The sequence below is a fragment of the Anas platyrhynchos genome, chromosome 4 (assembly GCF_047663525.1).
Source record: "Anas platyrhynchos isolate ZD024472 breed Pekin duck chromosome 4, IASCAAS_PekinDuck_T2T, whole genome shotgun sequence".
NCBI classification, from domain to species: Eukaryota; Metazoa; Chordata; class Aves; order Anseriformes; family Anatidae; genus Anas; species Anas platyrhynchos.
This window is the reverse complement of record NC_092590.1, coordinates 49849842-49874078: the sequence shown is the minus strand read 5'-3', so window position 1 is coordinate 49874078 and position 24237 is coordinate 49849842. Positions and strand designations below refer to the sequence as shown.

Below are 24237 nucleotides of genomic sequence, written 5' to 3'. Positions count from 1 at the left end.
TTTCCATCATCTCTTGCATCCCCACATAAATGCTTGTGCATGTGTTTATATTTCTAGCTGTTAGGTGCTATCTAACGTTCTTGCTGTCATTGTATCTCAAAGCCCCTTTTGGGATCAGGGTTACCTGCTGTACGAGGCCACTCGTATCCTTCAGATGCAGTTTTTGGAGGCAGGTTGTTCTCTAGCTTGCATTCACAGCACTGCTTTTGTGTTCTCTGGCAAACTGGAGCCCTATAAACCTTGTGTGTGGCACTGTGAAGAGGGGCTGTCTGCAGGGAAGTTATTGTAGGGTCAGGTGTCACACCCGGGGTGTAATTGTGAGCTGGAGACTCAGGTTAGGCAATCAACATGATGCCAGCAAGATACGATCTGCAGCTGTACCCTCAAAGGACTCAGCAGGGCAAATGCCTTAATGCAGGAGGCCAGGATGAACAGCAGGATAAAGGTGTACAAATTTATGTCAGTGCATCCATCAGCCAGCTCTGCTCAGGCTTCCTGGGACCCAGCACCAAGGTGGGGAATGGGGACCTGACCTATCATTTATGTAAAGAGAAGTCCAGGGGTGCATTTTGCTCTGTCGGTTAACAGTTCAGAAATCAAAAAATCTTGCGTGCTGTTCCTGAACTGGTAAGCTTGTTTTTTTTCCTGGGAAAAATGGAAAGTTAAGAATCTGCAGAAATCGTGGTTGCAGAAATGACTGCAAGAAGTGTAGGAATTTAATTGTATAACTGGGAAGAATTTTTGAACAAAAGATAATGAGAGAAATGGAGAAAAGCCCTCTTAGCTCAGTGCCAGGTGGCATTCTTACCTAGTGATGCCCATGTCTCCATTTGTAATGTAATGTAATGTAATGTAATGTCCAGTGTGGTTTGGCATTTGATTTGGGTTCTCCCCGTTTGTTTAGGAGCAGGGAGCAGGGCCGGCCGTGCCAAGGCTGCTGTGGCAGGGCACGTTCCTGCCCGCTTCCCTGTGCCCTGCCCTCCGCTGGCTGGCAGAGGCGCATGGCATCCCCACCACCAGGGCTCTCTTGGTCTTGTGGGGAGATCAGAGGGACTCAGATAGTGATCACTGATGTAGCTGGCTTCGTTAGCTTCATTAGGCTTCTTCCAAGGGCTGCTGGGTCTCTTTGGCTGTGTGCCTTTCAGCTGCACTGTCAGCTAGGAGTGGAAAATCCAAGCATCCTCTCTCCTGGGCCTTGCGAAGAGTGCTTGTGACAACCATGCACAAAACCCTTCAGGAGGAGAGGGAGTCAGACTGCCAGGCCCAGGGGGTGATGTAGGATGATTGCTTCTCCCTTGTCCTTTGCCTTAGTTTTCCCATTTGTAAAATAAATTAATAATCTTTGTCCTGGAAGCTCTTTCCTGGAAGAGGAGATGGATGAGAGTGGAAAGAGGTGTAGGTTCTAGAGCCCGCACCTCACCAGAGCAGTGGAAAGACCTAATGTTCCCAACACCAGTGTGCCAGGGAGGCCATCACTCACAGAAGCTGTCCTGAGGAGCAGGACAGATTGATTACCTGTGCTTCCAGGCGGTGGTTTCTGATCTGCAGCTGAACTTCTTACCCTTAGATCTGCCTTTTTTGTTCACTTGCAATGCAAAAACATCCCTCTGTAAACATTCTAAGTGCTTGCACAGGGGAGAAAGGCCCACATCAGCATTCCTCACTTTGTGCTCCTTCTTTTCATAAACCTTATATTTCTTTACCTTCATCCTCTCGAGCACTCAGTGCTCTTCCCATCTGGGCACGTGAACTGCTCGTGTAAACAGTCCCTTTATTCCAGCATGCCTTTATGTAAGCCATCTGAATCAAAACTTGCACAGGGGACATAGAAATACAGCACCTAAATCAACAAGGCAGGCTTAGAGGAGGGCAAATGGCCCAACTTGCTTTACCTCTGAAGCGCTCAGGCCAATCTGTGTTTGGGCAGTGTTACCAGGTGCTCGGAATCGAATTTGCCTGCACTTGTACCTGGGCAGAAGCTTCTGCTAAGGAGCAGCATGTAGGTGGTCAGCAGTACCAGCCCCTGTGGCTAGAGGTGAGTAGCACAAAAAGCCAAGGTCTTCATGTGAAACAAATGCCAAAGGACACATTTTCTTGAGTTGAGGAGCCAAGAGCTAGGAGTGGTCCATTCAGCAACATCATCTGCAGAAACGTGGTCCAGAAGTCTCAAACCATGCCAGAAGTATTAGAAATTTGCTTGTGTAATGGTTATGGGAATGGACAGACTGATGGCCATCTGCTCATACTTATTCCCTTCGTGAAGTCACTCTTCCCAGTTTGTGACTACCATTTCTATAGCAATGCATAAATGAGAGGTAAAACGTGAAAAAAGACAGTGTGAACACACAGGACTTTAAAAACAAATCCAGTGAAACAAGCTCTCTGTACAACCACCAGTAGAAAAGAATCGTTAAAGAATGGTCCTATTCAGGAGGTGGAGTCAATCCTTAAGTGCAAGCTTTTCAGATATATTCAGGCTTTTTTGGGTCTGTGAAGCCATGTCTTTAATGTTACTCCCAACCAACCTGCTTATATTACAGTGCTCATAATCTAGATGTCTGGGCAAATTTGTCAGGAAACTCTCGTTCTGGATGGTTTTTTTTAGTTGCACTTTCACTGAGGGAACAATTTCTGGCTGAAACTGCTATGGGACTCCTCACTTAGCTGTTCAGACCGTGCTAGGTAAGAGATGGGGGAAGACCCACCTGGCACATGTGATGCCAGCTTTGTCATGTTATTTACAAGTGGCAAGACACAGGAACTCTCCTGTGTGTTTAATTCTATAGCCCGTGCCACCATTTCCTCTTTGTACATAAACTCCTTTATTATATTTAACAATGCAGGTAGTAATAGATCCCTTATCACTAAGAGGAATAGTTATTAAAATCAATCTCAGAATTATATATCCCCAACAACATGAATTATACTTGTGCATGGAATACCAATGTAATATTTGCATACAGATGAACTTATGTTGTTTATATTGTGTTGCTATTTACTGCTAGCAATTATAATTGCTGGGCTGGGCAGAAGCTGGAAGGGTCATTTTCAGCTTGGATTCTGAAGGAGGGGAGCCTGCCATGAGTGCATTATCTGTCTCATCATGTGTCAATCTCCTCTTAATAACTTCTGAATGCATTGACTAATTTCATGTAAACTTTACACAGGGGTCAAGATTTTTGTTGTGGGACTAAGGGACAAAGGACAGAGGTGCCTGGTAAACTAGGATTCATTAATTCCGCTGCTCAAAGAACATCTTGTTTGGAATTAACCTCGGGAAATGCTTTCTCTAGGCCCAAAACTTCCTGAAAGTGTAGAATGTTTTGGACAACATTTCACTTAAGTCATCGGAAACATTCTATTTCAGCTTGCCTGGCAGGGACGTTTGCAGTTACCTTCCAAAACAGGTTTTCACTTACATGCTGCTAGGTTTTGAAAAGCCAAATCAGATCAAAATTCCTGAGCTGATTCAGAAAGGAGAGGAGGCACTTTCTTACAAGTGTTATTCTCACAGGGATTAGAGGGGGAGATAATGAAGAACTACTCATCTGGTCTTTAGAATAGTTCAGCCATACACAAATTTTACCTTTAGAAACTGATGATCCTAAATTCTGTTAGTAGTTATGCAGAACTTGTATAGGCCCTTTCCCTCAAGACTAAATCACATCTTCCTCTTTTTCAATTTGGAGGATAGAAGCCTTGCTACAGACCTGATTCCTGACATGGTTGTGAAAACTGAGAAAGAGAGCACAGAGTGACTGAGTTATGAGATGGTGATGCCTGCAGTGCTTTTGATAAAGACCACCTCTGTACAGTAGCTGCGCCACTGTGTGGAGAGACCCGCTGAAGGGAGATGCCACTGAATGTGAATTGAACAGCCAGAATTTGTCTATGTAGAGTCAGAGACTACTTTTACTGAGTAAGGCTTGCCAGTAGTTTGCAGCTCCTTCACAGAGGTTCAGATCACGCTGTAGACCACTTTCTCATCGTAAGACCATGAAGTCACTAATGACCATTACTATGACAGTGGTTTATCAGGAATCTATTTTTTCCCCTTTATGCAACACCACAGATTCTCAAATATACAACATAGTTACAGTCATGAAATGGAAAGGAAGAGAAGTTACGTGATGTAGTTGCTTTTGAATGCTAGCATCACATGTTTGGGATAATTCCATTAAGTTTTTACGTCAAGCCCAGTTACTCATTGTCATTACACAGATGTCAGGTCTGTATCCTGCAGGGATTAAAGCAGATTCAATTCAAATGGCAGGAGCAGTCCACTGTGGAAACAGCACTTCTGGCAAAGTGACAGCAGGTCACTGCATCCTGCTGTAAGAACAACAAAATCATCTATACGCAGCTGCTGCTTGTGTACAACCACTCATCTGCCTTATCTCAAGGCCAGAATGAAGTCAAACTTTACTTGTGATCCCAGTGTAGTCAGTGCTCAAAAACTTGCAGCCTCTAATTTTTCCAGTGTCGGTGCAGTCTCTTTCCTCTTAGCTGATTTGAGATGTGTCATTCTGCTATAGGATCCTTTCTTTCTTTCTCTGAGTCTGTGAATAAGTCAGATAAATGAGGTACAGTTCTGTCCACACAGAAGCTGTCTGAAATAACTTCAATCAAAAAAGATAACATCTGCAAAAAAATTTTTTTTCAGAAATATTTTTAATTGTACTCCTCACATAAGGCCCAGTGAGTTTGATAGAAGACTCATTATAGTTTCTCTAAATAGTTAAAAATTGTTTTTCTGTAGGATTAGAAACACAAACTCACTTGACGCTTTCTCTGAATTGCTGGATGTCTGTGTCTGAATTTCCAGTATAACCAGGGTATTCCTCCATAGAAACAGCAGGAGACCAGAAAGGATGAAAAACAAGCCCAAATACATAATAGTAGGAAATCAAAAGAGGGGGAAACAGTAATAGTTCTGTGGGTTTCTCAGAAATGAGCTTTGTGTGGGGAAATTTAACAAAAAGAAATGCTCGTAGAGCTGAGTCTTTGCCTTGTACTTTCCACTGAATATCATCAGCTTAATTTCAAGCAGTGTGAAGTCTGTTATTCGGCATTACCTTGAAGGCAAATTTTTATGCCAAATTTGAAATAAAAGGCTGTTATTCATATTTCCTACTTTTCATCAAAACAAAAAATTTGCAAATTAAACGGAGCTTCCTGTTTCCAACCTTTTAGCAAGTGCATGTTTCAGTTTCTGTTCCTCTCCCTTTGCAAAAGAAAAAAAAAAAAAAAAAGAGATGCACTAGAAAAAGGATGGATCCGTGCCTTCATATTATGTCTGCAAGAATAAATATCAAGCGTGTCTGGACACGACCTGATCTTAGTAAGGGCTTTGATTCACAAGTGGGAACACTTTGTATTGGGACAGCTGTTGTTATTCCTGCCCGAGCTCTCTGCTCCAGCCCTCAGAGGATACCGCCTCCGCTGCAGGGGTGTCTCGGTTGGTCATGAAGCAGCTGAACTGCCACAGTTTATAACCAAACAAGTTAAAGGAAACCCACACTGGTTTCACGTACCTTACAATGTGACCAGATGCACGAGAACTTCATTAGCGTCAGATCTTCTGCTCCTGAATATCCCCCTAAGACATGCGGTAGACACAGCTATTCCAGTTATACCAGGTGAATAGCTGGATTGTGCTGGGTGGCCCACCTAGGAGAAGCAGCATCAAGAACCATGCAGAAATGAACTGGTGTAGCTCATAACAGAAGATGAGATAGCAAAAGAGTCAGCATTCTTGGACCCCTGCTCTGTTTCCACTGTTGAAGAGACACAGTTGTGCTAGGCCTTTATTTACAAGGTGAGTTAGCAGTCAAAGTTCTCTTGGGAGAAGGCAAAGCACTCGGACTTTCAGGCTTTGAGCCTTGCTGCCTGCTTTTTGCACTGTGCAGAGACAGAAATGTGAAACGTCACAGCGGGGACATGTTTTGCAACAGGAATGTGGCACCAAATGTCACCAGGCCTTGCAGTCATCATGGTACCTACAAGTGTTGGGAACCAATCTGCTGGGAGTAATTTGCACTGCTGCTCCATGCTCATCCCAAACTCCAGTGCGATGCCCAAGCTGCACAGCCAGCTCCAGGAGAGAACCTCTCCATCTGGCTGCGCATTTCGGTGCGGCGATCAGCGATAGCACAGCTAATAGGCTGGCGTTTAAATGGCTGTAATTAGGCTTCAAAGTAACCATTATGATGAAAGGGGGAAATCTCACATTCCTCTCCACGCTATCATTTCAGGGTGTCTGGCAGCACCCCAAAAAGACAAAACTGCATCACTTTATACCACCAGAGCTACCTGTTTGCAAGGAAAGTCTCACTTTCAGCTTATAGACAAAGGCATTTTTTTTTCAGTGAAAAAAAAATCCACACACTTTTGATTTAAGTATTCTGTTTTCTCCATGCCTGTGGGTTGTTATCTACCCAGCATGTAAGCATTTTGCAAATATTTGACTGGAAACGACAAGAGATAAGGGCAGGTGATAATGCTGCAGCAGGCATGCCCTACCAAGCTGCTTGGTAACTGCAGGGATATTTTTCGGCTCCTTGTGTCCTAGATTGAGGCTGTACAATACAGTCTTTACTAAGAGATTGGCTGCAGCCTGCCTCTTCTATTTACTCATTTCTCCACTGCAAATTTGTTTGAATATCTGAAATGCTGACAAGCTTTTATTGCATGGGTCCTTTTTTCCCTGCTCCGTGTTTCAGACAAAGTGGTCTGCCGAGCAGAAGGAACGATAAGGGTAATGTTCCTGCTGGTAAATGCTGGTGCTGGCTTAGTGCAGGCTTATTCTGAATAAAAGGCCTCTTTGTTTCAGAGCTGTCCACTTTGCAGGGAGAGCAACATGGGGGATCTCTCAGGTTCAGTCCTCGGTGCTGTGCTGCTTGTTCCAACTCCATTTTTGAGGATATTAACAGTTTCCATCCACCTCCTAATTCCACTGCCATAAAACATCCTTCTTACTCATGAAGCAGAATACCTAGATCCACCTTCTTGCCTCCTGGCTAATTACTGTCATTATCTGGCTAGACAAACTTGTCATGAGATTAGAATCTCCTCACAAAACAGGGTCATCTCAGGAAGTTCTTGCTATCCGGTTTTGTGTAAATCAGTCACCTCTGCAGCTAAAAGGCAGCTCCGATTCTTGAGAATTCACACGCTCCCAGGAGAGGAGCAGAAAAGCATTTCCACATCGGGGCTGCTTCAAAAGGCACTGGGCGTTCCCACTGACATCAGTGGGGCAAAGACTACGCCCACTCTCCTGCACCTGCTCAAGGAGTTGTCCTTTAAAGATACTGAAAAGTCCTAACCACTTGCATCAATTTCTTTGCCTGGCTGTATCATTAATGTAATAAAGTCGTTATATTCTACTTACTGCATCCTTCACCCCTGCACTTTTGCAGTTTACCTCAGCATAACTGTGCAGCAAGTTTTGACGTGCCTCAGGTGTGAGGCAAGGGCAGAAGCCACAAACCCAGCTGGTTGTTTTGTTTGTTTGTTTTTTAAAGGCTTCGGGTAATTCCAACATAAGACCCCAGACCTAAAAAAAAAAAAAAAAAAATCCAAACCCTATTTAAAACAGCAGCTTAGCTTTGCCCTTTCAAATTGTTCCATCAGAACAGCTCCACTGGAGCTACTCCTGTGACTGCAGTCAATTTATTTATATTTAAGGGTTTGATTTTTGACCACCTATAGGCACTGAGTGGCTTTTCCTTAAACCCGTGGGGCTTCTACATAGCCTCTCTCTGGACTGGTTGTTTCAGTGTACTGAGAATGTAGGTCTCATGCTTAGGCAACCGAGGAATCAAGCAACTCTTACCTAATTCCCTTCCCAAGTAGGTGAGAAGAAGCAATCCTTCCTCCCATAAACCTCTGGTGACACTTCAGTTTGCACACCAGCCCACATCCAGCCTGACATGCCAAGGAGCGGTATGTCACTAAGGCACTAAATAACTGTATTGCATGTTAACAGGCCTCTGGCATCGCGGAAATTTATATTGCCCCACGAATACTCCAAAACGGAAATGTGTGCAGTTAATGTGACTGTAACCATAGCTACAGCTAAACAGAACACTCCCTTCCTCAGCTATTGTAGTGACTGAAGTTGGGGATGGTTCTGGCTGTCCTGTACATCTGGAATGCTTCGGCCAATCTGCTTGGGCTCACAGACCTGTCTTACCAAAATAATTGTCTCCCAGCTGTCGCATCACAGATCATCCAGAGTACAAATTCTGGAGGCAGAAAGTTTTCGACTTAGTTTACCTGGGAACGGGCGGCCACAGAGAAATTGGTTCACTTGGAGAAGCCTGGTAAAGCTCAACAGAGACAAAAGTGGCTGGGAACAACAGAGCTGAAAGAGGGCACGGTTGTAGTGGCTGCGGGGTGAAACAGCAAAGGCAAGATGGGTTGCAAGAGCTGGAAACGCTGCAGCAACCCTTGAGAGAAGGGGACAGCAGCGCCCAGTGGCTGGAGAATAATCGACAGACTCAGATGTATTGGGAGCCAATTTTGCATCTTGTTAGTTGACTTCCACCTCCCTGTGCCCTGGTTTCCAGTTCAGTGAAGGGAGGGTAACAGGCATCTCCAGCTTTGAGATCTCCTGGTGGAAAAATGCTAGGTTAAAATCTGGGTGGGTTTTTACACCCCTCTGCCAGAACCTGCAAACAGCTTCTCATTCTCTAGTGAGAGAGACAATGGCAGTGCAACAAGACTGCTGTGAGCCAGCAGCCAACACAAGTTCTCTCATTTTGCCTGTGCATGGATCTTTAGGCTGTGCTGCAATCCATAATTCAAATTGTACCTCACAAACAAAAACAACTGCCTTCTCCAGCTTTTCTGAACCCTTCATCCCTGTGATGCCTGTGTATTTTGCAAGCCTCTCGTTGAAAAAGCCTGACACTGGTGCCCACTGTGCAGACTAACCTGAGCCTGATAAGGGCTAAGCCAAAAAAAGAACATTCTTTCCTTTTCCTTTTGGACTACTCCAAAGCTGTGCGGATGAGCATTCAGCAAAGGGGGGGTGCCTGCATCCGCTCGGTGAACAACCCTGAAAAACTTTCATTCCTTTGCTCAGCAGGGGCAGGAGAGTTGCCAGGTCCTCAGGGCAGCAATTGACTGCCCTAATCCTTTCTCTTCCTACAGTTGCCTGCTTCACTTACACATCATCGTCCAGATTGAGCAGATGTTGAAGCTGGGATGCTACAGACAATAGTCTTCTCCTCTGATTCATCCTTAGAGCAGGCCCTGTCCTGTGTAGGAAAGGAGGCAAAAATAAAATATTGCCCGTGTGTGTAATGAGGCTGTTTCATAATGCATACACATAAGACAGCCAAATTAGGGTTGTACAGACATGCTGTTTCCAAAGGTACCCAAATAAATGAAGCATCCTACTTCCTCCATAATGGCCCTATTTGGACAGATCTGTGACCTAACCAGCTCTGGGGTGAATTCTCCCACGTGGCAGTCTGTACAGCTTGGGAGTGAGCACAGTGGTGAGGGTGGCTGTTGAGCCATTCCTTGAGTAGTCATCTCTGTATAGCGGTGCTGTGACTTGTCGCAGAGAGGAAGGATGGGGTCAGAGCTGAAGAAGGCCTGGACAATATCCAAAGGTCTGCCAGTGTAGCTGGCTTGGTCCTAGGAAAGGCATCTTCCAAAACACTGGTCCTTAAATCTAGTTTGGGTACATGGGTTGGAGCACCTTTAAGAGTGGCATGGTGGCCAGCCATTCCTTCACAATGGTAGGAGTCTGCTCCTCATTCCCTGAGCAGGGGACGTCTTACTTTTTAGTATAAAAGCAATCAACCTTGTCACCCAGCTAGCTGTGAGCAGGCCCCTGCACTTCCTTACGCACCTCTGAAAGGAGAACTTTTGTGCTTCTGTTCTTCACCCACAGGTTGTTCACAGGGTCAAGCACTGTGGTTTTGTAGTAGGCAAGCTGTCTTTATCTTTCCTGGGCTCCAGAGGTTCCAGAATTCCATCCTTTCCCTTAGCACTTCCATCAAACCAGCAGGCTTTTTGGAGTGAGCCCTCCCCAGTCTGGCCAGTTGCATTTAGTAGATCTTGGCAGCAAGAGGCTGAGCTGAATTCAGGACTTGAACCTGCTTCCCTTCTCTGTTCAGCAAGGCCTCCAGCCACAGGCATTGCCTCTCTTAGGTTCATGTTCTCTTTTTATGACCAGCTACTTGTCAGGCCTTGGACTGGGATGAGTTAGGTCAAAACAGGAGAGCTACTACAAGAGAACATGAAAAAATACAGTTACCCTTACTGTTGTGTGATAACTAAGGTAGTTACAAACATACGAAATGCAGGCTCTGCATTTCCACTGACATGCTTCTGCTTTGGTTTCGTCAGCTCTGTAAGATCTGAGAGATGCTCGGGGTCATTCCCTAGGGCATCCGCTGTACCGTTTTCCCTCAGACCTGGGCCACACACATCTGAATTCTTACCCTCAGCTCAAATTCTTTATATTAGTGAAGGGAAACTTCTAGATCAAAAGATACTGAGACAGGAGGCCTACTCTGGGGGTGCTGCCATTGTGCAAGGAGCAGGTTGTTCCTGTCGCTTTGTGAGCAAGATCTGTGCTGGCTCTGACAGCAGTCTAGCTCATGACAGCTCTGCTGGACTGTGGGGTCAGAAAGGTAAAACAGACCACTAAATCCTTATTGGCAAAGAGCAGCTCTGGCAGAGAAGTCCAAGAGAGACAGAAAATGCTCCAATTTACAGCCTGTTGGTCTAGGCACCTGCCTGAGATAAAGTACTGCTTCCAGTCCCGTTCTGCTGGTTTCAGACCTCAAGTGATTCATTTCTCCCAGAGACATCTCTCAGAGTGATGGAGCTGCTGACCTGCCGGGTCGCAGTCCCCCTTCCTTCATGTCATCTGCTGCTCTTCTCTGTGGTGCAACCATGCGATCAGGGGAGCCCAGCTGTCCAGTGCTGCCTTCTGAGGCGTGTTGCAACTCTCAGCACCTGCACGGTGTCAAAGGAGCCAGAGCAGGTATTTCTCTTCGGCTGGACATGGAGGGAGAGGCACTCAGTGAGCTGAGAGGGATAATTGCTACAGTGTGTTTTCATCCAGGGAATGATTAAACAAAGATCTGTAATCTTTGTTTAGGCATGAGAGGAAACAGGACCTGAAGCTTGAGTGCCCCATGCTTATTTAGTTGCATCAAGATCCACTAGACTTCTGCTAGCAACATCTTTTTGCATCCGTTGTAGCTAAAGGAGGGTAAAAGAGGTAGGATGCACTGGTCAAGCTGTAGGGCCAACAGGAATGCAGAAAAGGAAGCCAGCTGCTACAGAGCAGCATCAGCCTTGCTACCTCCTCTACACTGTGCAAGCCCTCCATTACTCAATCATGTTGCTCTGTACAGGATAAGAAGAAGGTTTGCTTGGTCACTGCTTCTCCTGACTCAGGCACAGCTCTGTATGAGTGGTCTTACAAGCTGGAAAGTGGGACAAGGTTGGCTGAAATTTGCTCTTGCAGCCTTTCCAAACATTCCTTAAGGGTCAGTTTCCCTCTGTTGCTTCTGGAAGTGCTCTACAGTCCACAAGTTGAAGGGATTTCACTATTGAAAACCAATTGAATACGAACTGCCTCACACTGAAAACTTCCCCAAACCAGGATTTCACAAGTTGCACCGAATGACCTTGTGCAATTATTTGCTAAACATCTCTTTGTGCCCGAGTACTGCCCAGCTGGCTCCTGAAGAGCAGGAAGGTAAGGCCTGGCCATCAATGTCAGGAAATAGGCTCAACCACAAATCCTTTAGAAACCAAAACCAAAGTAACTTGTCACCTCTATGTGTAGGTTTTCCACCGAAAATGCACAATTATTTATGGCCTGTGAAATCAGATACCAAGCCACTGGTGCTGGATGCACAGTAGTCAGATTACCTGTAAAACTTCTTTGATATCCACTGTTACATCCGTTATGACTTAGAAATGAAGAGAACAAGAGATCAGTTTGTACTCTGGCATTGCTCAGTGTATGCTTGCTTGGGGAAAAGTCTTTGTTGTCCTCCCATTGGGGAAAAAAAAAAAAAAAAAAAAAAAAGAAAAGAAAAAAAAACAGCTGTCTTGTACTGCAGACCTGAGCACTCACCTTTTGTGAAGAAATTAATCATTTTAGTGTGTTTGATTGTTCATGAAATGCAAAGTAAAAGCATTCTCTACTCCCCTCCCAGCACTCTGGCTCACCAGGCTCACCCTCAGTTCAGAGGCACCACAGGAACCTTGCGCCCCTCGGGCAGCTTTCCTTCGCACAGGAAAGGAGGCACAGATGCCTTTTCCTCGGACCATCAGAGTTTCTGCTGGGAAGCAGCGCCCCAGCACAGCCAGCCTGGTACTGCATCCCCTGCCTTTCATCCAGTGGCACACATTTAATCACCTGCCTCCCAAGGCAAAAAAAATCGTAACATTTTCTCTTCAGATGGTAGGAGCTTCTGGCCACAGCAGCCAAGTGACCGAGCTGCACCTAATGCTGCAGGGGTGCAGCTCTTGCCCTCTGTTACCCTTACAGCCACAGCAGAAACCTCTTGCAAATGCTCTCAGTGCAAACTTGCCTTTCAGCATCAGAGTGAAATTGCAAGTTATTCAGCTCCCTGATGAGGCTTGTCTGCTGCATCAAGCTATTCAGACCTAACAGGCAAGTGCATTATGAATGCACTGCAACTGGTCCTTCACAAATCACTTGCATGGGGTTTGTGGCTCAAAGCTTTCCCCTACCCCATCCTTCCTCCTGCTGTCCATTGCCTTGGACAAAACACTCAGGGGTATTAAAAGATCTTCTTGTTTTCTGGCATGCTGCTTCCTTCTCTTTCTATCTGTAGGGTTTAGAGTTTTTCCCTGGGGCAACCGATCTCCCTATGCCCTTCTCTCACTGCCTTATCGCTTACTAAAACGAGTTCATCCCCACAAACCCAGAGGAGAGCGATGGGGAGTGAGAGCAAGGAAGAGTCAATGCCACCAATGTGAAACTGCAGTATTTTTGAGTGTTTGTGTAGTAGTTCCCAAACTATGTACCACTCTGTGTGTGCTGGAAGTAGACCTAAATGAATCTGAGACAGACCAGCACTGATGGTTTTGGTGAGCACATCTTTTTGGGACAGTATATTCCCTTTACTGGCTGACAAGGCATTGTTCTGCCAAACCAGCTGGTACCTCAAAATCTACTTTCAGGAAAAAAAAAATTATCACATCCTATCACCTCATTTCTGCCTCTTAATTATTGTGAAACATAATTGCAACTTATGGCTGAAAGGCAAATAAAAGAAACCATCTCTTCAAGCCCAGCAGTAACACTGAAAACTCAACATGTCATAGTTGAGTCATAGGAACGTCATAGGAAATGGGATGTACGCAGATTCAAGAGAAGGAGGAAGGCAGGAGAAGAATGAGAAAAAAAAAAAAAAAGAAATTAAGAACAGTAACATAACATTCACACCATAATGTTCACTATTCTTTGATGAGCCCTCTTTGGATTTTTTTAGGCCACTTTTCAACCAGTTTATGCTTTTGACTTTGACTGCAAGCTGTGGCAATGAGTTCCACAGGTAAATAATGCACAAAAAAGATTCAAAAGAATGATGGGTGCAGCGAGCAAATTCAGGTGGCAGCCTTGCAGCAAATCATTGTGGGAAGAGTTCTGGTTCAGAAGTGCAGTCTAATAATTACGATTATTTTTTCCTACTTCTTGTTTTACGGGGAAAAAAAAAAAAAAAAACATTCCCTGACTGCATCCTCTATATCACTCTGGAGCTCTAGCGTGTTCTTTAGTCCTCTGCTTTTTGAGTTTGAGAGATCCAATCTATTTGTTCTCTCTTGCTGCTAAAGCCGTTTTATGCCCTTCTTCAGCTGTGCCACCTTAGACTCTTGTAGTTCGAGAAGAAAAATGGGGAACAGGATGACTAAGTCTGTGAGTGGATCCAAGGTGTTACTGCATTATAAAAACACATGGCAGCACAACTGTCTTTCCTTAACATATTCTAGCATCCTCAGGACTTTTTCAACCCCTGCAGAGCACTGTGTAGGAGGAAGAAGACTCCTGCTGCATCTGGGCTGCAGGATTTTGGGGAGGTCTTTGAGTTTTACTCCTACAAGTTGACCAGACTGCAAAGAAAGAATAGACAGAGCTCTGGGCAGCTGGGAAAACAGTGATGGTTAGGGAAGGAGAGGATTTTGCTGCAGGAAAGACACCTGAGTGAGGTTCATGAAGGAGAGGAAAAAAAAAAAAAGGCCTCTTTGGTTTGGGTTAAGGCAGTGCTGAACACAAGAGAACACAGCCTGAATATGAATCAAAAGCTTGAGTCTACCTCAGGCTCCTCCGGAGGCCCTAAGTAAAGCTGCCATCCCAAATTGTCCTGTCTAGACTGCTGCTGCCAGAGCACAGATTGAGCCAAAGAGCACTGTGGGACCTGGGAAAGCTTATCCCTGCTTGTTGGATCCACACCGTGGCCTGTACCTCACATGTGCAAGTTGTCTCCTTCCCTGCAGCCTTAGGAACAAAGGGAAAACTATCCCTCGTGCCACCTAATGCAGCTCCCCCACAAGGGGAGATAGGTGCCTACATTTTGTCCAGCAGTTAAAAAGCATTAAGGCTGATATTTCTCTTGCTAGAGGATTAGATAAGTTTAAGGAACTTGTCACAGCCACCTTTATCCCCAGGCCTGCATTGTCTCTGAGATGCTCTTCACAGCTGCTGCTGAGCTGCCTTCAGTACACAAAGTGCCATTACTTTGCATCTGCCGAATCCCTCTTGGCCTTCCAAATCCCGGAGAGCTGAGAGGCAGAGGAGGGTCTCCCTTCCTGCTGAGATCTCTTTCCTCCTGCCTCCCCTCAAGTTACTATTAAAACCTCCATTGTGTAAATGCCTCCTGAAAGTCAGTAATTAAAGCCAGCGGTGTTGCGTGAAGGCAGTTTCTGATTAGTCTTCATTACAGCGTGCAAAGGGGACAGAAACAGTCAGGAGTCTGAAATCCCAACTTACATTTGCATTTCTTTGCTTGTCAGTGAAGTGTATTTGACATGGAATTGCTTAGGCAAGCATGGCACTCTTGCCTGCTGCATAACTAAACTCAGAAGACACAAGCAGAGTCCTCAAAAACCTGAAGGTTCGTATCAACTTGATGGCACGTGACATTTTAATCTATGTATTTTGAGTTACACTTATTTGCTAGCCATCTTTCAGAATGCAGGGGGCAAACGTTTTAATATCTCTTTGTAAGCCTGTGGACTAGAAAGGCAGTTCTTTATCCTTTCTTTCTTTAAAATGAGAGGTGGGAATCCCATATCATTGCAGGAGTTGGAGCTGTCAAAGGGAAAGATTATACTGAGATGAAGAGCCTGTCACCATAGCTGGAGATACTGTGGACGGTTTTACGGACAGTGCTGGACCAAGCCCATCATAAACACTGTTAATTGCTCCTTCCAGTTTTGTTTCTTGAGACCTCTCTTTTCTGGTGGAAGCCTGTGTTTGCCACCCCTGAAACAGAAGGCATGGCGAACCTGTGGTCAAGGGGAGCAGCCATCCCACTCCTAACCCCTCCGAGCCCCCAAATATGAAGAGCCAGGCTTTAGATGCCCCACTGGCACCAGTACCACATGCACAGCACTGGCACCTGGCCTGAGGGGTGCTCTGTCAGTCTGTGGTCAGATCCTCTTACACTGCACAGACTGCCTTAGCCAAACTGACAAATTCAGGTCCTCTCTGCTGCAGACAGATTTATTAAAACCTCATGATTGAATTAATTCTGCTGTTATCAGCCCTGCACAGCACTCTGCAAATAGCCTGATGGAGAAACTTGGAGCAAAAAAAGGGCCTGTGAGATAGTTTCTGTTCAGACAGGCTGACCTGCCATCCTGCAGAGCAAAACCTTTTTTCCCTGTCCTCTCAGTCAAACCCAAGCTTCCTCGCTCAGCTCAAACCTTTTATTTGCACAGTGACCTCTCACCTGGGGCTTGCCAGCCAATTTGTAAGCCCTTTAATAACGAAAATCCATTACCCTGCTTTACACATCAAAACTCACGCAGGCTCCTCCCAAACCAGAGAACTCAGCAGATGAACTCTGGGTAAAAAGCACAATCATTTATACAAACAGTGCTATTCAAGGGCATCGCTTCTCTTTCTCCTCAGCAGGAGGAGGAGGTTTCTTCCCCTCCAAACCTTACAGAAGCAGGGTTTATAATTAATCACAGCATTATTAGGGTTATCCAGGCACAAGATCAATCTGCTGTAGCTGTACCACGTGCTAGTGATGCAGCTGGCAAAGCCTTGCTGTGTCCCAGTGTCTCCAACGCTGCTTCAGAGGTGGCTGGGAGATGAGGCTGGGTCAGGCTTTCCCTTGCTCCAGCATTGCACGTGGTTCTCTGTGCTGCTTTGGGGCCCTTTACAGCTGCCCTAGTCTTTGTCCAGCTCTAAAGGTAATGTGTTCTTTATGCACGCAGCATCAGACATGAGAAGTCTCTAATTTGAGCCGAGGATTAGCAAAGTGTTTGTGGCAAATTCTTCATGGAGGAAACAACAATAACCCAGCCTGTCTTAGAGACTGGTGCTTCCACTGCCATTTCCTACCACTCACTCCAAAATGGCAGTGAATCTGCATCTGTGGCAGCTCCTTGGGAGCCACAGATAATGTCTGCGAGAGCCCCTTCCCATCCGGGGGCTGAGAGAGGGGGCTCTGCAGTCAGCACGCCGAGGAGCAGGAAGGAAGGGTTGTCATGCAGACACTGGGGCTGCTCTGCATGGTCCTTCTTCGTTTTGTCGTACCACTTCAGTTGACACCGCGTGTTGTGCTTGCCGTAGCAAACCTGTCAGCATCTTCCAGATCTATGTAAATTCTGAAGGAGATGAATTCAGCTGCTTCCTCTTGAAAACCTTTATTGGGTGACTTTCACACTGCCCCCACAGAGTCCTGCTCCTTGAAGTCAATGGGAAGTCTGGGTGTGGTGAAAAGTCAAGATCAGACCTGTAAATCAGATGATAAAGAGAAGTGGATCGGTAGGAAATGCTCTTGGGGATCAACATATTCCTCTCCCATAAGCAAGAAGCACAGGGAATGGCTCAGGAACAGCTTCGCTCTGACACAGAGGAGACTGTATTTCAACAACATAATGGTCTAATAGAGCTTTCTAATAGGTTCAGGACATCAAAGCACCCTGATGCTAAATAAATTGTCTTAGCCATCTAATAAAATCCTTTTCTGGAGGAGGATATGCAAATTTGTGTGGTTGCTCCAAGGATTTTTTCAGACCTCTTGTATGGTATTAGCATGTCCTGTGGCAGAGCCCAGTCCCCAGCAAATTGACATGCTGTATACTGTGTCCAAAAATGTTTGATGTGGCTCTTCAGGCTTCAGATACTCAGCCCTAGGGAACATATTCTGCTGTGTCCAAATCTCCTTGGTGCTCTGACAGCCTCCCCTATTCACTGGCTCCTTCAGAAATACCCGTGGCAGGTCACTGTGGGAATTACCTGTCACTTCTGTCCCTCTGTTTGCTGTGCTTATTTAATTAATGTTATTCCTGCTTTCTTACTGACTTTCTTCATTGTTCCAGAAGCCAATGGTACTTTGCCTGTTGTGGGTCATAAGTCAGCAAAAGGTTGTCCATTACATCATTGCAAATGCCATGAAAATGCATAGAAACGTGCCTGTGCATGCAGAGAACCCAAGCAGGAGACAGAAATAGGAAAGGAATGTTCCATTTTCACCGACAGCGCTCACATTTGTCATGTGGTTTGCTCGTGTGAGCCGTGCTGGCACAAGCTGACTCTTGGGCTTTGTCCCCAGAAGGTGAGGTGGGCTTCCATGAAAAGGCAAGCTGAGAAATGTGTTTCCCGTGCTCCTCCCTGTTACCACGGCCCTGCTTCTGCCACCACCTCACCTGGGGACTTTCTGTATTGCTTATGGGGCAGTGGAGCCGGGTGCCCTTTTATGAGCTGTTTCATCATGTTGCTGGAATCATGAACAACAGCGGGGCTAATAAAAGAACCTTTGAATGTTCTGCAGATGGAAGGTGTCATACTGGGAAAATCAATCCACAGATCTACTCTTTGATGGAATCTAGCTGCAGGCAGATGCTTTCATGTACAGCAGCATCTTCCCAGACTGATTATTTCCTTGCTCACATTGTATACAGTAGTGCAAGTCCTGGGATAAGCAGCTTTGCACTGCAGCACTTTTATAAACACAGCTACAGAGTTCCTTTCTCATCCAGGCTGTTTCCCTGCGGTGCAGTTTTGGGAGGGACGAGGGAGAAAACAGACTGGCAGTGACCATCTGACTCAGGAAATCTGGTCCCAGGGTTAACAAGAAGTGATTCAACAGCAGATTTCAGGAGCAACCCGTTCACTGGTGTGAGCCGAATTCACCTCTCCACCCAGCCCCCAGTGCGATACACACCGATGTAAATGAGATTGAGCAAATATCTAGCATGTCCAGTTGCTCAGAAGAAAGCCAGGAAGTTGTTCTGTCAGCATTTCCATTTAGTTTCCTCAACAGTTTTTTAAGTTAAAAAAAAAAAAAATACTTACAGCCACTTCCATTGCTAGGAGTGAAACGATAAAGATCAGATGGGAGCTCTGTTCAGACAGCTGTGCAGAAGTGGTCTGGAGTTCTCATCAGAAGATGAGACACATTGAGACATGTTGTGATACTTTCTTCTGTGACGCATTATCACATTTGCACCTAGAAACAGCACGAAACTCCTCACGACAGGCCAAGTGTTACATATGCCAAGCTCCAAGTAACCTCCATAAACAGCAAGAAGGACATCCCTTTATATGTGCAGATGTCATATCACATGCTGAGACAATAATAAATCCAACCTGCCAACTCATTTTATTTTTATGAGCCTACATTTTTGGACAAGAGTTTCTTCTCAGTGAGATTTTGTCTGGTATCTATTTCCAACGACTAAAACTGAAAGGAGTTCCCACCTCATCTAACCTAGGCTGACCCAGCTACATTCTTCTAGGTTTATTTGTTTTTTTTCTCTCAGCACCAGTAGTTGAACATTAACATTTCCATGAGAGAACTTCTACGCAGTGCCTGCCCAGGGGAAGCACAAGAAATTACTGCATAGCGTGAGGGTTCATCAGCTTTTTTTTGGTGAGGACTGCATCTTGCAGCAGAGATTGTCTCCTAGAGCACTTACTTTCCCACCCCATTTGTATTTGTAGCCCCTTACCTTCTGTACCTAGTTGTCCTAAACACAGCCAGTGGTGACAAGAAAAGGTATATATTTACATGCAAAAGCAACATCAGAAGAATGCCTGTGTGCTCTGTCTTTGGTGTGAAAAGACAGTGTGTTTGTCCACAAAAAGAAAAGCTAAGAAAATAAACTTTTTTTTTTTTTTTTTTTTTTCTCTTTTTACGTCTCCTGTAGTTTCTCTCCCTGTTTTTCTGCCCTCAGGCCTGCCTGTTCTTTTCTGGAGGCTGGTTTCCACCAGGAGGTGCAAGTCGGCATTACCCACACACCAAGCGTTTGGCTCTGCTCCACGTCCTGCGTGAGAGGGACCATTAAAGAAGAACAGAGGGTGAAATTCCACCCAAGTCATTTTCGTTCTTCCAGCCCCAAATTCCCACGTAAGTATTGCTAAAATTTAAACCAGGTATTACTATTTGGCAACTTCAGCCAAAGGGTTTAGCACTATATATAGAATAGTCTCTCCGTCTTTCCTTTCCTGCGCAGAACTTCAGTGACTTTCTCGTAGCAATTTGGTCTCTTTATTGTTCTGCTGTTTGTTCTTCCAAAGTGCAGAAAGGTTGTTTCACTTCAGAACTCAGAGTTAATGGCAGACAAGAGGAAGTGGGTGTGAAATGGTTTATATACGCAGAGTGAAAACCTGATGCCCTTTCTATTTATAGCTCTACTTGAACTTTCATTCATTCAGTTGCTATTTTGGTACAACAAACATCTCCTGGGGAAAGTACGTTAGCAGTGTGCCAGTGAGCAAAAGCAAAAACACATCGTTCATGCAGACAAATACTTAATGGCCCTAGAAACCACTGCCGTTCCCAGAAAGCATATATAACCAAAGTGATACCAAGGTGAAGCTTACCTCGTACATTTATTGAGCTAATAAGCAGAGTAAAGTTTTGAGGTAAACCCAAACCTTCTTACCAATTTCATATCTTTTTATTAAATTTTAAATCAAGGGAAATGTTAGTATTTTTATTCTCAGTGGAGCAGGTTTTTCTGGTAAAACAAATACCCCTTGTCACTTCTGCCTTTTGTGTAGAGAGTTGGCTAACCAGCATTAAAAGCTTCAGATGGGATTTTTAATCTTGGTCTAGGGGGTTTCCTTAGACGTTCAGCATCTCACACCTACCTGTTACAGTGCAGCCAGGGTCAGCATGGAGTTCAGATCACAGGCCAAGTCCACAGTGATAAGGCAGGTCTGACATCAGGCTGAGAAGGCAGCCTGCAGGTTGGCGTCACTGCCCAGACCAGTGAAGATTATTGCTTAACTTCTAACGTAGCTAAATTGAGATACCGTAAGTTTAATTCCCATGGGTAACACAAAGCAGAAAAGTGTGGGTTTCCAGCAGCCCTTAGCTTCTTCCCTACAGAAAGACCCAACCAACTTCATGCCTACAAGGTCTCTCACACTGCTTCTTGGGCCAGGAGTACACACAAGTGTGAACTGACTATCTCCAGCTGTGCCTGACTGCTCAGCCCAAATGACCAAGCACCCATCTGCAGCTGTGTGAAATAGGAGTAGTGTCTTGAAACAAACCTCTCAATCACTCTTACCCAAACCTATGCTCTAGTATCCTCCCTGACACTTCTAAAAGTAAGGGATTGTCCCAGTACCAGCACTGGTGATGGTGGGACAGTGAAAGAGGGAAATGGTAGGAAGTGGGTGACTCTATAGATATGCTGTCAGCTGTGGGTAGCGTCAAATGCATTTCCATCTCATGTGTTGCAGGAGGCCTGAGAGAAATTCTGGTAACTCTCTTTGCCAGCAGGTATGACATGATCTTGGGTAGAACTGCTGATAAAAGGGGTTCGGTCTGTGTGAGATATGTCAGACAGGAGTCACTCTGAATAAGCTCTAGCTATAGACATGCTGCATGTGCAGGTGTGGTTGTAAAAGGGAAGGTCAGAGTTTTGCAGCAGGTGGGCTGGTATGAATATTTGCATCACAATATCCTGCGTACTACATCATTAATAAGTGGAAATTAATCTCTGTGCACATATGATTTTCTCTGGTTAGAGCTTTAATATTTTTTAGAGGCTAAAGTCTGTTTAAGTGCTAGGCATTTCTTCAGAGAGAGAAGATGGATGATTTGGGATGAAAGCCAAATCCCACCTTAGCACTACTGCTGGGTGCAGTGCCTAATGACGGTGCTGTCCCTGGAGTATAATGGAGAGTTTGCTTGTTGGATCCACTACACAGAAGGGTCTCCCTAATTGGTTATGTTGGGAATCTCTGGCTATACTACAGCCAAACTTGCAATTAACACCTTCCTCCACGTTTTTGGCATTTAGCCATTATAGTCATAATGTCTTAGATAATTCCTTTGCTCTCTCATCACCTATTGATAGGTGGTATTTTTAAGGAACCCAGAGCTGTTTGCACCCACCACTACACACCGTCTTACATACAAATGCCCTTCCATTGAACACCGTTGGGTACTTCACTGAGATGCGGCTGCTCAACAGGCAAGGCTTTCTCTAGAGGACCAGTCTGGGCCATGGCCTTCATCTGAAGAAAATCTGTGGCAGAAGAACCTGGACGTGGTCTGGTGTGGCTCATAATTCAAGGCCTTAGCAAAGCACGTGTAAGCAGCCAGGATGAAGGTTACACTGCCTGTACTCTTATGAACTTTGAATGCCTGGCTTTGCAACCTCAGTAACATTGCAAAGCAAGCTGGGGGAGGGAACTGTGCATGTGCCATGTCACTAGGGTTTGAGGCAAGCGGTTCCAGAGAACCGTTCACTAGACTGTACCAGGGCAGTCTGGTATCCTGCTGACTTTATTGAGACACTGAGAGTCTTGGCATTAGTCACTTAGTGTGTGACAAGTTGCAGATACATTTGGAATGAGGACATTAGACAGCCAGGTCCAGGTACTCAAAGATCCTTTTCTTCCAGCAAGAATTAAGGGTCTTACTATCTCTGAGGGTCTGGACCATCTCCCATAATTTGGAGAGACCCAGCAACGTTCTAATATAACCTCATGTTACAAGCCACAGGAGCTTCCCATATATATATTTTTGTGTGTCTCTAAGTTACAGCAGAGCTATTAGAAAGGCTAAAAATAAACAAAAAGGGAAAGATCAATAAAAGGTGGCTTTCTTAATTCATTGCCTTTCCTGTCTCTTCCTTGGAGCACAGAGAAGTCACTAGAAAATCATGTTCCAGGATCAGGAATGAAGGGTTTGATTCATTGCTAATAAAGGGTAGATACCAGGAGCTGCAGGCCAGTTTACAGGTTGAGGGAGTCCTTAATGCTTCTGGGATATGTTCAAGCACCTGTTGCAAGCATCTTTCTTTCCTGTGGGAGAGGCATTCTTTGCTGTGTTTTCTCTCTCGTTTAATCCTTCCTACTCATACCTCTATTCACAGGCCTTGGTTGCATTAATCAGCATTGTAGCCCAGTTAGGAACCTAATTGTAACGCAAGACACACTGACTGCTACTGAAGGTCTCCCTGTAGCTCAGGAAGAAACATTTACTTGAAATGTGGACAGCCCTTCTGTTTAAACATCGTGTTTTTTCAAATCGAGGTTTTCTAGGATGTGTGCTGGGCCCGTTGTATTAGCACTGGACTGCTTGTTTTGGTCTTAGTCCCAAAACTTAACAGGGTTCCTCTGGAGCGAGGGTTTGGGTGCCCCTTCACCCAGCACCTATCCCTAACTTCTACCCACCAGGTATTTCATTGCATCTTGCGTTTTCAAAATGATATCTTCACCTCAGCTTTCATGAGGAGGAATGAACATCGAGCAATTCCCCTTGTCTCCTTCCCCCTCCTAACCTGTAACTTCTGGCTACAACTGCCAGCATCTGCTAGGCAATGAATTAATTGTCTAGAGTCTTTTCTTCTGGTTATGGACACAGCAGAAGAATTCTTGGCCCATTTCTGGCAGATACTGAGGACACACACGAAATTATGTTTGGTTCAAGCTTTGTGGTGCTTTATAGAAGAAGGCTGAATGTGCTCTGGGATTTTACGGCCGAGTGGAGTCACTTTCTATGTAATGTCGGGATGATGACCCGGTTGTTATACAGGAGAATAACAGCGTGGAGCCACTTGTCTCAGTTCTCAGAAAACTGAGAACCCGTTACTTTGACCTCCTCTAATTGCACGTGAGTTTATCTGAAGAGGCAGCAGGTCTTCAGCTGGAATGAATAATAAAAGGCAGAACTGCAGTGATCATTTTTTCTGCAGGCAGAGGTGAACAACTTTGCAAGCACTTTGTTCAACAAGCGTTGCACTTTCTCTCCGTTCTAGGGTTAAGGTCTGAGGGCAGAAGCAAACATTTAGAAGAGTATTATCCTGTGACTATAAACGAAGATGTGTGTATCGATACTGACATCTCCTATGGCTTGAGCAATCCTGGACGTGGGGCGAGGTCATTCACACTTTCATGTGCTAGCCAGCGAGTTGAATTCTCACACCCTTATCTATTATACTGGCTAAGGCGTCGCTCTGTTTTCTCTTCTATCTGCATAACCACGTGTTGAGCAACTGGAATGTCATTCCAGAAATTCTGACTGGCTTGGGTGTGTGCTCCTCGCAGGAATTACTTCTGGGAATCTCTCAGAAGGGCCAAACAATATAGTTTCCAAAAATTATGCTACTGTACAGCGTGCATTTAAATGAATTGCATAATTTGGCCAAACATAATCCCTCTATTGTAGAGTAGCAGACACCTCTGCCTGCTATTTCAAAAGGTGATCCAGCTGCTAGGAGCTGTGTGCTATTTACATACTTACAATGTTTATTTATAGTGTGTATATGTGCCAGAAGGGAATTAGGGTTTATTTAATATTTTCCATTGTTTCAAAGTCATAGCAGCACAAGTCAGACTCCCACAGCCCCATGTCTTCATAATTCAGCCCTACCATTCATTTCACTCAGCTACATTCAGGACACATTCCCTGATGGAAGTGGCACCGCAGCTATGCATTTATAGTTAAATGCTGCTTTCTGGGGCTGGCAACAGAGCCCTGGCACCTAGAGCAAAAGACTGCCTCACTGTGAACAAGTGGACATGGC

The 24237-nt window shown here is 45.1% G+C and overlaps 3 long non-coding RNA genes across 3 annotated transcripts in view; 1 reads left to right on the top strand and 2 right to left on the bottom strand.

The window, feature by feature from the left end:
- Nucleotides 1–24237, top strand: part of LOC106014940 (uncharacterized) — a 92733-nt gene that overhangs the window by 7978 nt on the left and 60518 nt on the right. Inside the window, exon 2 of the long non-coding RNA XR_011809179.1 lies at nucleotides 19423–19595. This is a non-coding gene — a long non-coding RNA (uncharacterized lncRNA). The remainder of the gene's footprint in view (nucleotides 1–19422; nucleotides 19596–24237) is intronic.
- Nucleotides 4060–8354, bottom strand: LOC140002479 (uncharacterized). Its single transcript, XR_011809180.1, has 3 exons — nucleotides 7835–8354; nucleotides 5535–5670; nucleotides 4060–4559 (listed from the first exon to the last, which is right to left on the bottom strand). It is a non-coding gene; the product is annotated as an uncharacterized lncRNA (long non-coding RNA).
- LOC110351528 (uncharacterized) lies at nucleotides 14092–20749 on the bottom strand. Its single transcript, XR_003497158.3, has 3 exons — nucleotides 20342–20749; nucleotides 18542–18695; nucleotides 14092–16976 (listed from the first exon to the last, which is right to left on the bottom strand). It is a non-coding gene; the product is annotated as an uncharacterized lncRNA (long non-coding RNA).